This window comes from Mauremys reevesii, linkage group 23 (genome assembly GCF_016161935.1).
Source record: "Mauremys reevesii isolate NIE-2019 linkage group 23, ASM1616193v1, whole genome shotgun sequence".
Classification (NCBI taxonomy): Eukaryota; Metazoa; Chordata; order Testudines; family Geoemydidae; genus Mauremys; species Mauremys reevesii.
Genome location: NC_052645.1, coordinates 217,313 through 229,918, shown reverse-complemented (window position 1 = coordinate 229,918; position 12,606 = coordinate 217,313). Strand labels below are relative to the sequence as shown.

Sequence of the window (12,606 nt, the reverse complement as noted above, 5' to 3'; positions counted from 1 at the left end):
CACGGTCGTCCTACAAAAACAGTCAGGAATCACACAGCCCTAGTGAAGACGGTTGCCATCTCGGTGGAACCTCCAAATTGTCAAAGTTAGACTCAGGACTCACAGTTTGTCAGACCACTCTGTTTTATTAGCACAGCGCTCCTGCTAATAATACCCAGATAATGTGAGCGGCCATGCAAGACCCAAACAGTCTTATTTATACAGATAAAAGAGCGGGAATCAAACAAAGGAACAAAGGAGAAAAACAGCAAAATTCACCTGGGGCATAGCATGCATATCCTACTTCCTTACTAACTCCTATCGATCTAAGGCTAATGCTTCACCAATTGCCCTTAAACGGTGCAATTGTTCTATGTTAATGTCTATATTCCTGACACCTGGACTCCAGCATTCCAGCGATTTTCCTTAAAGGTACAGACAGCATTTCTTTAATCCTATCTATTTTTGTAATATAATTCATTCTACTTTCACATTAGATTGGGGTGTTTCCACTTTTGTTGTTTATATCATATTGCGATGGCATCGAATTACAGAGCTGTACGGCTGCAAGGGCCCTGGAGAGGTGGTGAAATCCAGCCCTCTCTGCAGAGGCAGGGCCTAGCAGAGACGATGTGTCAGGGCCATGTGGGGTCAAGTGCCCACAGCAGCCGGCCCAGGCAGGGAGCAGAAGGAGGGAACCAGAGCCAGAGCAGGTTGTCTATGGGACCAAGTATATGGAGAGTATCCTTGACAGAGGTTTGTTCAACCTGTTCTTAAAAACCTCCGATGACAGAGACTCCACAGACACCCTTGGGAGCCTATTCCAGAGCTTAACTACACTCAGAGTTAGAAAGCTGTTCCCAACATCTAACGTGAATCTCCCTGGCTGCAGATTAAGCCCATTACTTCTTGTCCTACCGTCAGTGGACATGGAGAACAATTGATCATCGTCCTATTTATAAAGACCAAACTTTTCTCTTTGCAGACATCCGTTAAATGGTTATTATCCCCTCTTCTTGCCTGGGGAAGAATGGAACAGGAGAAAATCCTCTCTTAACAGAGGATGCAAATGTCAGTTTGGTCTCTCTTTATGTTTTACTGAAGCTCAGAGAGAGGAAGAAACATGACCTGCCGAAGAGCATAGAGAGTTTGTTTCATTTTGGTCTGTGACTATTAGCAGAAGAGTGACACCTAAGGGCTGTCGCTACCACCCACCATGGGGCTTGGATTTATGATGGTGGGATTAAGAGCATCACACTCTACCAACTGAGCTAGCTAGCTTGAAAGTCAGTCAACTGCCCAGTCACAGTGTAGGAGGAGCCTGAGGGTGTCTATTTGTGAGCTGAGGTTCCCTGTCTGACATTTGCCTTCTTTCCTGGTTCGTTATGTCTCCAGTGAGCAAACCGGAGCTGTCACAAGGCTGGTTAAATGCTGCTTTTTAGACCAGAGAGCTGGGGTTGATTTAGCATGCTGCCGCCATCAGCTGGTCAGAGTAACCAGGGTGGGAGGATGGAATTTAGGATTCTCCCACCAAGGGGAGGTGCTGTTGGACTCATCTAGTGGGGGAGAGTCTGAGTCTGAGTTCCCCACATGCCACACACACATTTTCACAGGGAATCAGGTCCCCTAGGGAAAAACTCAAAAGAAGCCCAGGCCCAGGAGTGTCAGAGAAAGGAATCACTGTTTGATTTAGGAGATGGGTGAGGGAAACCTGCAGGTCCTTAGATCCCTCCAGCGCCTGATAGAACCATTTGTGGGGAAGGTCTGGGGAAGCTGAGGAGGACAAGGAGACGGGAAAAGGGCTTGCAGCTGTTGTGCAATCCCCATGCTCCCAGCAGAAGGGTCCGGGGGGCTCAGCACTCAGAACTCACAAGATGGCAAAGCTCAGAGCCTCGTTACATGGAATCAGAATGTGATCAGCTCACACCCAGGGGGAGCAACACCCCTCCCTTGGTCTCTATGCCAGAGCTCCTATCAGCTCAGTGTGCTTCCTGCAAGAGTCGGCTGCTGAGAGGGTTGCGATGGGGTAAATGAAGGCAGAGGAGGATTGTTCCTCATGGGTTTTTTTGTGTGGCTCTGTGATCCTGCTGGAGGAAGCATGATTTGAGTTTGTTTCAGTGGCTTGGGTTGGGCTCAGGTTGTGACCCTGAGTACAGGGATTCCTGCACTTTCTGCTCCCAGCCCCTCAGGGAATGGACAATGGAGCAATTTCAGAAAGTGGATAGAAAGTAGCCTAAGAAAGTGTAACATAAGAGAGAAGAAAAATGACATCAGCTCCCTGGTGGTCTAGTGGTTAGGATTTGGCATTTTCACTGCCAAGGCCTGGGTTCAATTCCCAGTCAGGGAAAAGTGACTTTAAACCACAAATGCTTCAGCTATTCTTCACTTGCAGTGTAAACAATCCCATAGTTTTTCCTGATTTCCCCATCTTCCCAGTGTCTCCATGGCAGGGCTGGCATAGGCGGCAGGTTCATATAATTTTTGGTGGGGCCCAAAATGGTGGTGTCCCCCCCCCCCGCTCTCACCCTGTAAGCTGATATAAAATGAAGCTACAATGCGTCAGCACCACAAGATTACAAGGGTCAATTAAAAGTGGAAAGTCGGAAGCAGCACTTGCCTATTAATACCTAATATACGGTATTAAATTTTGTTGCACCTGTTGTGACAAAGTGGGAATGTTCTTAATGTTTTCTCTGAATACTGTGTGGGTGCCTCAGTTTCCCCTGCAAAGTGCCAACTGACGGTGTTGGGGACAAAGAGATCAGGTGGCCTCCTTGTCTGGAAGAGACACAAAGGCCAGAGGAGGGAGTGTCAGTTTGGAGCTGGCTGGGGAAATCGGGAGAGGCCCAGAACTTGGGTCTGGGCTCCCCACCCCCCAAGATGGACCTGACTGTGGGGTCCTGTTTTCTGTACTTACAAGCTCTGTTTTAGACTGTATCCCTGTCATCTAATAAACCTTCTGTTTTACTGTCTTGCTGAGAGTCACATCTGACTGCAGAGTTGGGGTGCAGGGACCTCTGGTTGCCCCAGGACCTGCCTGGGCAGACTCGCTGTGGAAAGTGCACAGTGTGGAAGGGCTGAATGCTCCAAGGTCAGACCCAGGAAGGTGTAAGCTTCTTGCCCTGGAGACAGTCTGCTCAGAGAGGAGGCTCCCCCAGAGTCCTGACTGGCTTTGTATGGAGTTGTTCCAAAGCATCCCAGCATCCCCTTCCACACCGTGCGCTTCCCGGAAGTCTGCACAGGCACTGACACTCCCTCCTCTGGCCTTTATCTCTTTTCCAAGCATTAGGAGGCCACCTGATCTCTTTGTTCTCCAACACCTTCAGTTGGCACCTTGCAGGAGAGTGGCCCAGGCCATCAGTTGCCTGGAGACAGGGTGTCAGCCATTCTCTGTGCAGACAGCATCACACTGGCCCTCTAGGGCTTTACAACAATCACACCCCCTTATCCCACCATCTAGAGCCTTAAGAAATGCATTGGGGAAACTGAGGCACACAGACAGTATTCAGAGAAAACACCTGTATACGACCAGTTACATACTTTGAAGGGTGTAAAATAGTCAAGTATCGTGCTAAACAAAATGATACTCCAAACTGACCACCAAATTTAAGTTGCACGTTTTCCCCCTCAGGTGAGGGTTCTGGGGTGGGGCTGGGGATGAGGGGTTCACAGTGCAGGAGTGTGCTCGGTGCTGGGAGTGCAGGCTTTGGGGTGGGGTAAGGATGAGGATGAGGAAGTTGGGGTGCAGACAGGCTGCCCCAGGGCTAGGGCCAGAGAGGACTCCCCCCCCCACCACTGGCAGCAGCAAGCTCCAGGGGAGGGACCCCTCCTGCCCCCCATGGCACACAAACTCTGCACATGCTCCTAGAGCCCCTTTCAGGTCCAGAAAGCTCACTCCCCTCCCCTATGATGGGTACTGGGGGTTGCCATCACAGGTGGCCTTCCATGTTGCTGCCCCTCACCATAACTTCACTGTGGATGGGGGATGGGGCTGCCCCTTGCCCAGCATGGGGCAGAAGTGGGGTAGGCAGGGTGGTGGCTGGCTATGGGGTGGGGGGCAGGGTGTCATAAAATTCACCCAAGCCCCAGCTGCTCAGGTCTAGGAAGCCTCCCTCTCCCATCCCTCCTGTGGCGGGTGGGTTGGTGGGTGCTGGGGGAGGGGGCATTGCCTTCACATGTGGCTTCCTGCCTCCCCTGTGCAGCCTGCTGTGCCTCACTGAGGGGCTGGGGCTGGGGCTGGGGCTGGGGCTGGGGCAGGGGGGGAATCATAGGGTCAAACACTCAAACATAATAAAAAATCATAGGGTCAAACACTCACGAAAGTCCCAACTGCTGCTAAGGTGAATGATGTCTGTCTCCTGGCCCGTTTGTGTCTCCTCCAGGTAAGGGTGGGAGTGGAGGGGAGGGGAGGGGAGGCCCCCTCCCCTCCCCCTCCTGAGTGCTTCAGGAGTAGTTAGCACATTCCTCTTATGTTAATGCTGCAGCCCTTAGGCTACCGGCAGCAGCAGCAGCAAAGGAGAGAGAGAGAGAGACATGCTGTGTGCTCTCTTTACATTCAAGCAGGGAAACTCTGGGGAGGGGGAAAAATCTAATATTTCCAAATATTGGTGGAGCAGAGCCCCTGATTATGAATATTCCTGGGGCTTTAGCTCCACGAGCCCATATAAGTTGGCACCCATGAGGGCTGGCACCAGGCACCAGAGCAGCAAGCAGGTGCCTGGGGTGGTCAATGGAAAGGGGAGGCTTCAGCAGCAGTTTGGCCCTCTTGGAGAGAAGGACTTGCTGCTGATTGCAGCTTTTTTTTTTTCCCCTCTGCTTGGGGCTGCAAAAACGCTGGATCTGGCCCTGCTCCATGGAAGACAATTTGTTAAATCCCAGATGAGTGGAGTTCTATCAGTTCTCAGCCTGAGTCTTTAGGTCTTAATCCTGAGGATATTGTCCCACCATGGGGCCATTTCCCACCTCTCTTTCCTAGGGAAGCACAATTTTCCTTGCACAGACACAGGAACAGCAAGATCTTTCTCTGTCCCTTGTGCAAAGCAGGGGGCCAAATTCCATGGAAACAATGGACAAGCAGGGGCCCTGGGCACATCCAGCCCTGGCCGTGAGATGTTCCCTCCTCTTTCTTTATGCCCCTGTTGTTATTTCATGGATTGTCTGGGATGGGGAAAAGCTGAGTTCACTCCAGGTGGAGGGAAAAAGGACCCTGAAAATCTCAGGACCCAACCCCTGCTACCAGGATCACCGAGGTGCTGGGGATTTGAGTAGGAAAGGGACTGTGTGAATTGTCAAGGTGGGGAATGAATAACAATCTACCACAAGATCCACCTCATTAATCACTGACACAGGCTAATCCGGCTGCCGATAGAAGGGAAACTGGGAGTGATTCTTTGCTGTTCAGCCATGGAAACAGTGACCCAATTGCACTGCAGTGAATGTGATGGGGAAAGCTGGACTTCACAGGCAGGTGGAAACACCTGGAGCTCCCCACCCCACTTCTGCCGCCAGGGTGAGGTGTTGAGCTGCTCACAGCGTCCCCATCATGACCTTGCAGCACGGGGTGGCAGCACCCCCCACCCAATGCCGGGGAGAGGCCTGAGTGTATCTCTGCACCCTGAGTCCAGGGCACAAACTCTCTCTGCCCCACACATCGAATCTGGCCCTGCTGCAAAGTGACCCCTATGAACAATTAACCTCCAGGAGAGCAGGACTGGCCCTCAGAGAGGGGAATGGGCTTCTCGTGAGGCTTATAGGTCACTGGATGCAGTGGAAACAGGAGGGCTCTGAGTGTAATCTGTAGCCCACCTAACCCATGTGGGGATGTAGCTCAGTGGTAGAGCACATGCTTTGCATGTATGAGGCCCTGGGTTCAATCCCCAGCATCTCCAAGTTCATTTTTTCACCCTGGTGCTTTGCTCATGCCCAGCTGGGATGTGGCCCACCAGTCTCCCTGCACCAGTTTCAATTCTGCTCACTAAGGGCAAGTGCCAATTGCATGGAAGGTCTGGGGGGTGGTTTCTGCTCCTAAGTCACCTTGGTACATTTAAGATTCCCACCCGCTGTGCTGCTTGGGACAAGGGTAGATGAGAAGGGCGAATCCTCCAGCACTGGAGGGAAAGGTCCCATCTGCACAGACTGAGAGGCAAGGAAACAGAGGGTCAGTCAGTGCTCAGAGAGGAGGGAGGTCAGTGATGTACACCCACCAGGGGACACTGTCTTTTTGAGGTGAGTGCAGCTGGCTTGGGACGGTGCTGACGATGGATAGAAAAGAGTCTGGAGTCAATGACAGACGAGACCACAGAAGGGGAAGGGGAATGGCAGCCCCACAGAAGGTCCTGGGTGCTCAGATGCCCCAGTTATTGCACCCTGGCCTGTCACAGAGAGAGAAAAGATCCAGCGGGACCCAGCCCCCCTACAGTGATCCCATGGACAAGAACCTGGCTGGGAGTGGGGTGAAGGTTCCCTCTGGGCAAAGGGGAGCTGAAATCCCTCAGTGTCCTGGAGTTTAAGCAATGGAAGCTTCAAACCCTGCACGGGTGTGGGCTGAGGTGCATCAGCAGAAGGTTGGGCTGGACGGGGCGGCAGGTTTGTACAATTTTTGGTGGTGCCCAGAATGGGACCAAGTCCTGCCCCACCCCCCACCCCCACACACCTGCCTAAGGCTCTGGGAGGGAGTTTGGGTGTGGGAGGGAGAGGGGCTGGGCTCTGGGAGAGTTTGGGTGCAGGGTCTGGACTCAGTCAGGGGGTTGTGCTGCAGGAGGGTGTACAGGGGGCAAGCTCTTGGAGGAGTTTGGGTGCAGGTGTGGGGTCTGGGTTGGGGTTGGGGGTGCAGGAGGGTGAGGGTGCAGCATTTACCTTGGGCATCTCCCAAAGCAACCTGCACCCTCCTCTGGCAGCAGCCCCTGCCGGGAGGGCCAGCGGTGTCTCTGTGCATGGCTGCCCGCAGACTTCACCCCCGCAGCTCCCATTGCCACAGCTGGCAGAGTTGGCACTCAGGGCGGGGCAGCGTACGGAGACCTCCCCCACACCAGGGAGGTGCCAGCCGTTTCCGGGAGTGACGTGCCACATGGAGTGAGGGCGGGCAGGAAACTGCCTTAGTCCCCTTGTGCTGCTGGCGGTGGTGGCGGGGGTCCCCGGGCCCTTTTAAATTGCCCAAGGGTGGCAGGCAGCACTGAGGGGGACACTCCCAAGGGCCTAACGTTGCTTTGCACAAGGATAAATCTTGGAACAGGACAGAAATGAAATGGCAGCAGAACCTAAGGAATTAAAAGCCTCCGGATTCTTGTGTGTGCACTGACTCTGAATGGAAACTGTAATTTGACTCGCTTTGTGTCTGCGGCTGGTAAAATATCAAGGCAAAATCATTCCAGTGATCGTGACTGTGGGTTGGAGGAGGCTTTGGTCTTATTAAAATGTAACTAGCTTGTTACACTTGTGTTTTTAAAGGTGGCTTCCCCAAGCAATCCCAAGTTGTTCTTCCCACAGCTGGCTGATGGGGGGCAGCAGGGGATCTCCCCAATCTGGGGGAATCTCTCTGGGCCCCACTGTTAATTCTCCATCCTTTCTCCCCCTAACCATGCCCACTCCTCCCCATGATCAATGTTTGGGAGCAACCCCTCCCTCCCTCCCTTTATGGGATACAGACTCTGTGACAGAGACTGACTGGGGCTCCTCTCTGCACGGCCCCAGTGGGGAAGGAAAGAGACTGGAGGGAGGGGGAGAAGACGAGCAGAAGGAGTCAAATGGGGCTAAACCAAAACAGAGATTTTCTTTCTGTCATAATGTCCTGGAGTCTCTTGGCTGAAAAGCCGCATCTTGAGTTAGGTTTGATGCATCAGCCTTTCAATTACCAGGCAAAGGTGTGAATCACAGAGACTGAGAACTGCCTGCTTCCCAGCTTTGCCTAAGGCTTTGGCTACACTTGCACTTCAAAGTGCTGCCGCGGCAGCGCTCTGAAGCGCTAAGTGTAGTCAAAGCGCCAGCGCTGGGAGAGAGCTCTCCCAGCGCTGTCCATACTCCATCTCCCTGTGGGGAATAACATACAGCACTGGGAGCCGCGCTCCCAGCGCTGGGGCTTTGACCACACTGGTGCTTTGCAGCGCCGCAATTTGCAGCGCTGGAGAGGGTGTGTTTTCACACCCTGCTGCAGCGCTGCAAATTTGCAAGTGTAGCCAAGGCCTGAGAAGCACCTGCACTGGTGCAATTGGTTAGCACAGAGGGGGGCTACTGCTGGGATTATGAATTCAAGCGTTATTTGGAGCACTGGTTTTTATTACCTGTGTAGTTTCCCCAACTTGCTTTGCTTAATTTGCATGGAAAGTGCCCTACTAGGAAAAGGAGAGTAAGTTCTAAAAGGTGGAAGTAGGTGCATAGCTTGGAAACATCCCCCCTGTGCTGCTATTAGTTCCAGTAGATTGTTCACTGGCAGCATGAATTGATTTCTTTGCTGCTGTGAAAGCTGCCATGAAAAGTCTCTGGTCACCAGAGCTCCCTGCTTCTTCCAGCACATCTCTGGCTCCTTCCCTGCCCCAGTCACTGCTGTAGGAGGGTCCTATATACACTGAGCCTAAAACTTTTCCAAGCCTTCTTAGCGCAGTTGGCAGCGTGTCAGTCTCATAATCTGAAGGTCCTGAGTTCAAGCCTCAGAGAAGGCAGTGGTTTTTGCTCCCTGCTTCAGATTTTCTACAGGAAACCAGAGAAAAGAAACTAGAGGAGAGTGGTTTCTAGACACCCTCCCACCCATCTCTCACACACACACACAGACTTTTCTAGGGCATTTTCTTTTCCTTCTCTATGGACCTTGTATTTTTCACAGAGCAAAATAAAACAAAAATATGCAAGCCCAAGCCTAATACAGTATGAAACTCAATACAGATCAAATCTCACCCTCAGAGATCTTCCAATAAGCGTCTTTTGCAGACTAGACTTATTTTATGTCTGGGTCCAATCTTTTCACCTCGTATAGTCCGTGTTCCAGCTCAGGTGGTAGCTAGGGGATGTCTCATGACTGCAGCCATGTTTGTTCAGTTCCACCCCCTTATACAGCTTTGGTACAAGGCAGGAATTATTTGTCTCTCTCTTGGGGAAGAACCCCAGGTTTAAGATGGATTCCTGTACCAGGTGACATGGTCACATGTCCTGTGAGACCCCCAAGCCTTCATTCTTCCTGGCCTGACTCACAGATGGTGCAGGACAGAGCCATCTCCAGTCAATTGTCCTGGTTAATAGGAGCCATCAAGAGTCCAAACCACTATTAATGGCCCACACTTTGCATCATTACAACAGGACCTGCAGAAAAGGACCTAGGGGTTACGGTGGATGAAAAGCTGAATATGAGTCAACAGTGTGCCCTTGTTGCCAAGAAGGCTAATGGCATTTTGGGTTGTATAAGTAGGGGCATTTCCAGCAGATCAAGGGATGTGATCATTCCCCTCTACTCAGCACTGGTGAGGCCTCATTTGGAGTACTGTGTCCAGTTTTGGGCCCCACACTACAAGAAGGATGTGGATAAATTGGAGAGAGTCCAGCGGAGGGCAACAAAAATGATTAGGGGGCTGGAGCACATGACTTATGAGGAGAGGCTGAGGGAACTGGGATTGTTTAGTCTGCAGAAGAGAAGAATGAGGGGGGATTTGATAGCTGCTTTCAACTACCTGAAAGGGGGTTCTAAAGAGGATGGATCTAGACTGTTCTCAGTGGTAGAAGATGACAGAACAAGGAGTAATGGTCTCAAGTTGCAGTGGGGGAGGTTTAGGTTGGATATTAGGAAAAACTTTTTCACTCAGAGAGTGGTGAAGCACTGGAATGGGTTACCTAGGGAGGTGGTGGAATCTCCTTCCTTAGAGGTTTTTAAGGTCAGGCTTGACAAAGCCCTGGCTGGGATGATTTAGTTGGGTTTGGTCCTGCTTTGAGCAGGGGGTTGGACTAGATACCTCCTGAGGTCCCTTCCAACCCTGATATTCTATGATTCTATGATAGGACCTCAGAGTTATAGTTCATATTTCTAGTTTCAGATGCAAGAATGATCGGGTCATACAAATAGGATGAACACACACAGTAGATTATAAGCTTTGTAATGATACCTTACAAGAGACCTTTTGCATGAAGCATAGTCCAGTCACTTTATATTCACACTTATTAGCACCTTTTCATAAAATCCTATGGAGTGCAACTTCACAGCAGGGAAAGGGTTTTACTGCGGCACCTGGGAGCAGTTGAATTTCATGTTCAGGCTGTGGTATGAGTTTCTCCAGGTTTCTCATAAGCAGACAGGGACCTTCGCGGGTGCTCTTGATACAGGAATGGCCCAGAAACAATAAAGTGATGGGGATTGCATTTTCCTTTTTTATTTCTGTATTTCCAATGACATTTCTGTTTGTGATTTCGTTTTGCTTTGTATAACTGTGTTTTCTCAGGGATTTGATATTTAACTGAAAAAAGAATAAGGCCTCAAGGCACCAGATGGAGGAGCAGGCTGGGGCTAGGACTGCTAAGAGAGCGAGAGTAGCAGGTTTTCTGTATTGTTTCCTGCCCTCATTTTCATGAGTAGTTTCTCTTCTGCGTGAAATTTGCTTCTTTTATGTGTAAGCCTGACTAGCTCAGTTGGTAAAGCATCAGACTTTTAATCTGAGGGTTCAAGTCCCTGGTCAGGTAAAAAGGGAACAGTTCCCCGTAAAAGGAAAGAAGGCATCTCTCCAAGATGTTATTTGACATGACCTTTTCCCCCAGGACTTGGCTTTTCACTAGGAATGGCCATGTACTGCCTGGGACTGAAGGGGCAACTTCCTCACATGCCCACTGGCCTCTCAGGCTGGTTTAAGAAAGGCCTCTGGGAGCTGCAGCAAACTGCTGCAGGCCAACTTGGTGAGCAAATGCAGGGCTGCCCCCACAGGGTCATCCACCCCAGAGCTCAGCAGAGGTCTGGGGGTTCCCTATTGGTCCCATGGTGTAAGGGCAGCACTCGGGACTTTGAATCCTGCAATCTGAGCTGAAGTCTTGGTGGGATCTGAGGACAATTCCTGTGCCACAAACCCTGCTGGGTCTTCCAAGGCTCTGTCTTGCTCTCTCAAAGGCCATGAAAACCTGTCTTTTGCCCGCTAGCTGTTGTGACTTGAGCACAAGAGGGGATGTTTGATCCAGAAGTCTGGCCGTGACTGGAGTCCTGTAGGGAGGGATGTGAGCTCCATTTCCTCTGAGTCCTGAAGCTGGACTGCAGCCTGGCCTAGGAGGCAGCCCTATTGGTTGACCTACTGGCCCAAAGTCACTTGGGCGGTGTTGGTGTTCCCCAGGGATGCTGAAGGGCCTAAGGGAGGGAGGCTCAATACTCCCCCCTATCAGTGAGGGCAGAAGAGGAGGGCTACAAGAATTTGCAGGTTGATGGCTGGGCCTTCTAGCGTTCGGTTGGGGACGAGGTGGGGAATGCGAACTGGGAGAAATGGTTGCTGGCCTGTGAGGAATGGCTCAGCCGGTGGCGTAAGGGGACCTTGTCATTAACCTCAGCCATGTGTTTCCCCCTGCTCCACGAATGCTGCTGAGACCGAACACGATGACCTTCCACTTCTTGTGGGGCCATAGGATGTCCCTACCTAGTCAGGAGAAGTGCGGCTTTTCTGCTGTATTAGAAAAGCCTCCTGTGCCGCTGCTCGCAGCTGTGCCGCTGCCTGGCTGGGCGGCCGCTTTTATAGGCCCCTCCTAGCCTGGCTCCTCCCCCTACTCAGGGCTCAGCCAATCCTGGCTCAGCTGCCCCTTCAGCAGCCTGCCACTCTGGGCCTCTACTTTTTTGTTTTTCAATTTTCAGTGGGTGGCTGAGCTGGAGGGCAGGTCAGTCCTGAGGGGAATGGTGGGGCAACCATAAAGAACCCAACTGACTCTTCCGATATGGCCGTATTTTTTTTACCCCACTGGGTGCAGCACCGGGTATGGGATGGCCGATAGTGGCGGATGGGGGAGGAGATTAGGAAGGCCCCCACCCCCCCTGTGTTCTTCTATTCCCACCTTACATCCTACAGGATTTTCAGTGGGTGGCTAGGTGGAAGGTGCTTCCAGGATGGCTTCATCTGCAACAGTGGCCACCCTCACAGCAGTGGCAGCCACAGCAGCAAGCCCCCCACCCCTTTCGGCTCAGTCTGAACAGAGGTCAATGTACCACTGGGTGAGACAGGCCAATTTTAAGGAGCTTCCTCTGAAGGTGAGCAACTGTCCCCAGAACTTACTGACAGGAGCTTTAAAGTATTTGCAAATGTGCACGTCCGGCATGTGCAGAGCAAAGGCGGCCCGGGGCACTGTGTCAGGCTCTGGCACCGCTCGAGACAATGGATGCCCCATCATCTCAGGCAATGGCACCCTGACAGCAGGATTGTCTGGCTGTGTAGACTCCCTCCTCAGGCCCTACACTCCCAGCACTCCCAGCTATCTTCGAGACACCACTGACTTCCCGAGAAAACTACAATCCATTGGTGATCTTCCAGAAAACACCATCCTGGCCACTATGGATGTGGAAGGCCTCTACACCAATGTTCTACACAAAGATGGACTACAAGCCATCAGGAAAAGTATCCCCGATAATGTCTGTGGCAAAGTCCCGTCTCAGTCTCCCAGTCTCTGCGGTTTTTAGCTCTGGTGAGACCG

The 12,606-nt window shown here is 51.8% G+C and overlaps 3 non-coding genes across 3 annotated transcripts; all 3 read left to right on the top strand.

The window, feature by feature from the left end:
- Positions 1 to 2,254: 2,254 nt before the first annotated feature.
- On the top strand, positions 2,255 to 2,326 carry TRNAE-UUC. The gene has a single exon. It is a non-coding gene; the product is annotated as a tRNA-Glu (tRNA).
- A 3,469-nt stretch (positions 2,327 to 5,795) lies between these two features.
- TRNAA-UGC lies at positions 5,796 to 5,867 on the top strand. The gene has a single exon. It is a non-coding gene; the product is annotated as a tRNA-Ala (tRNA).
- A 2,693-nt stretch (positions 5,868 to 8,560) lies between these two features.
- Positions 8,561 to 8,633, top strand: TRNAM-CAU. The gene has a single exon. It is a non-coding gene; the product is annotated as a tRNA-Met (tRNA).
- The last annotated feature ends 3,973 nt before the right edge of the window (positions 8,634 to 12,606 follow it).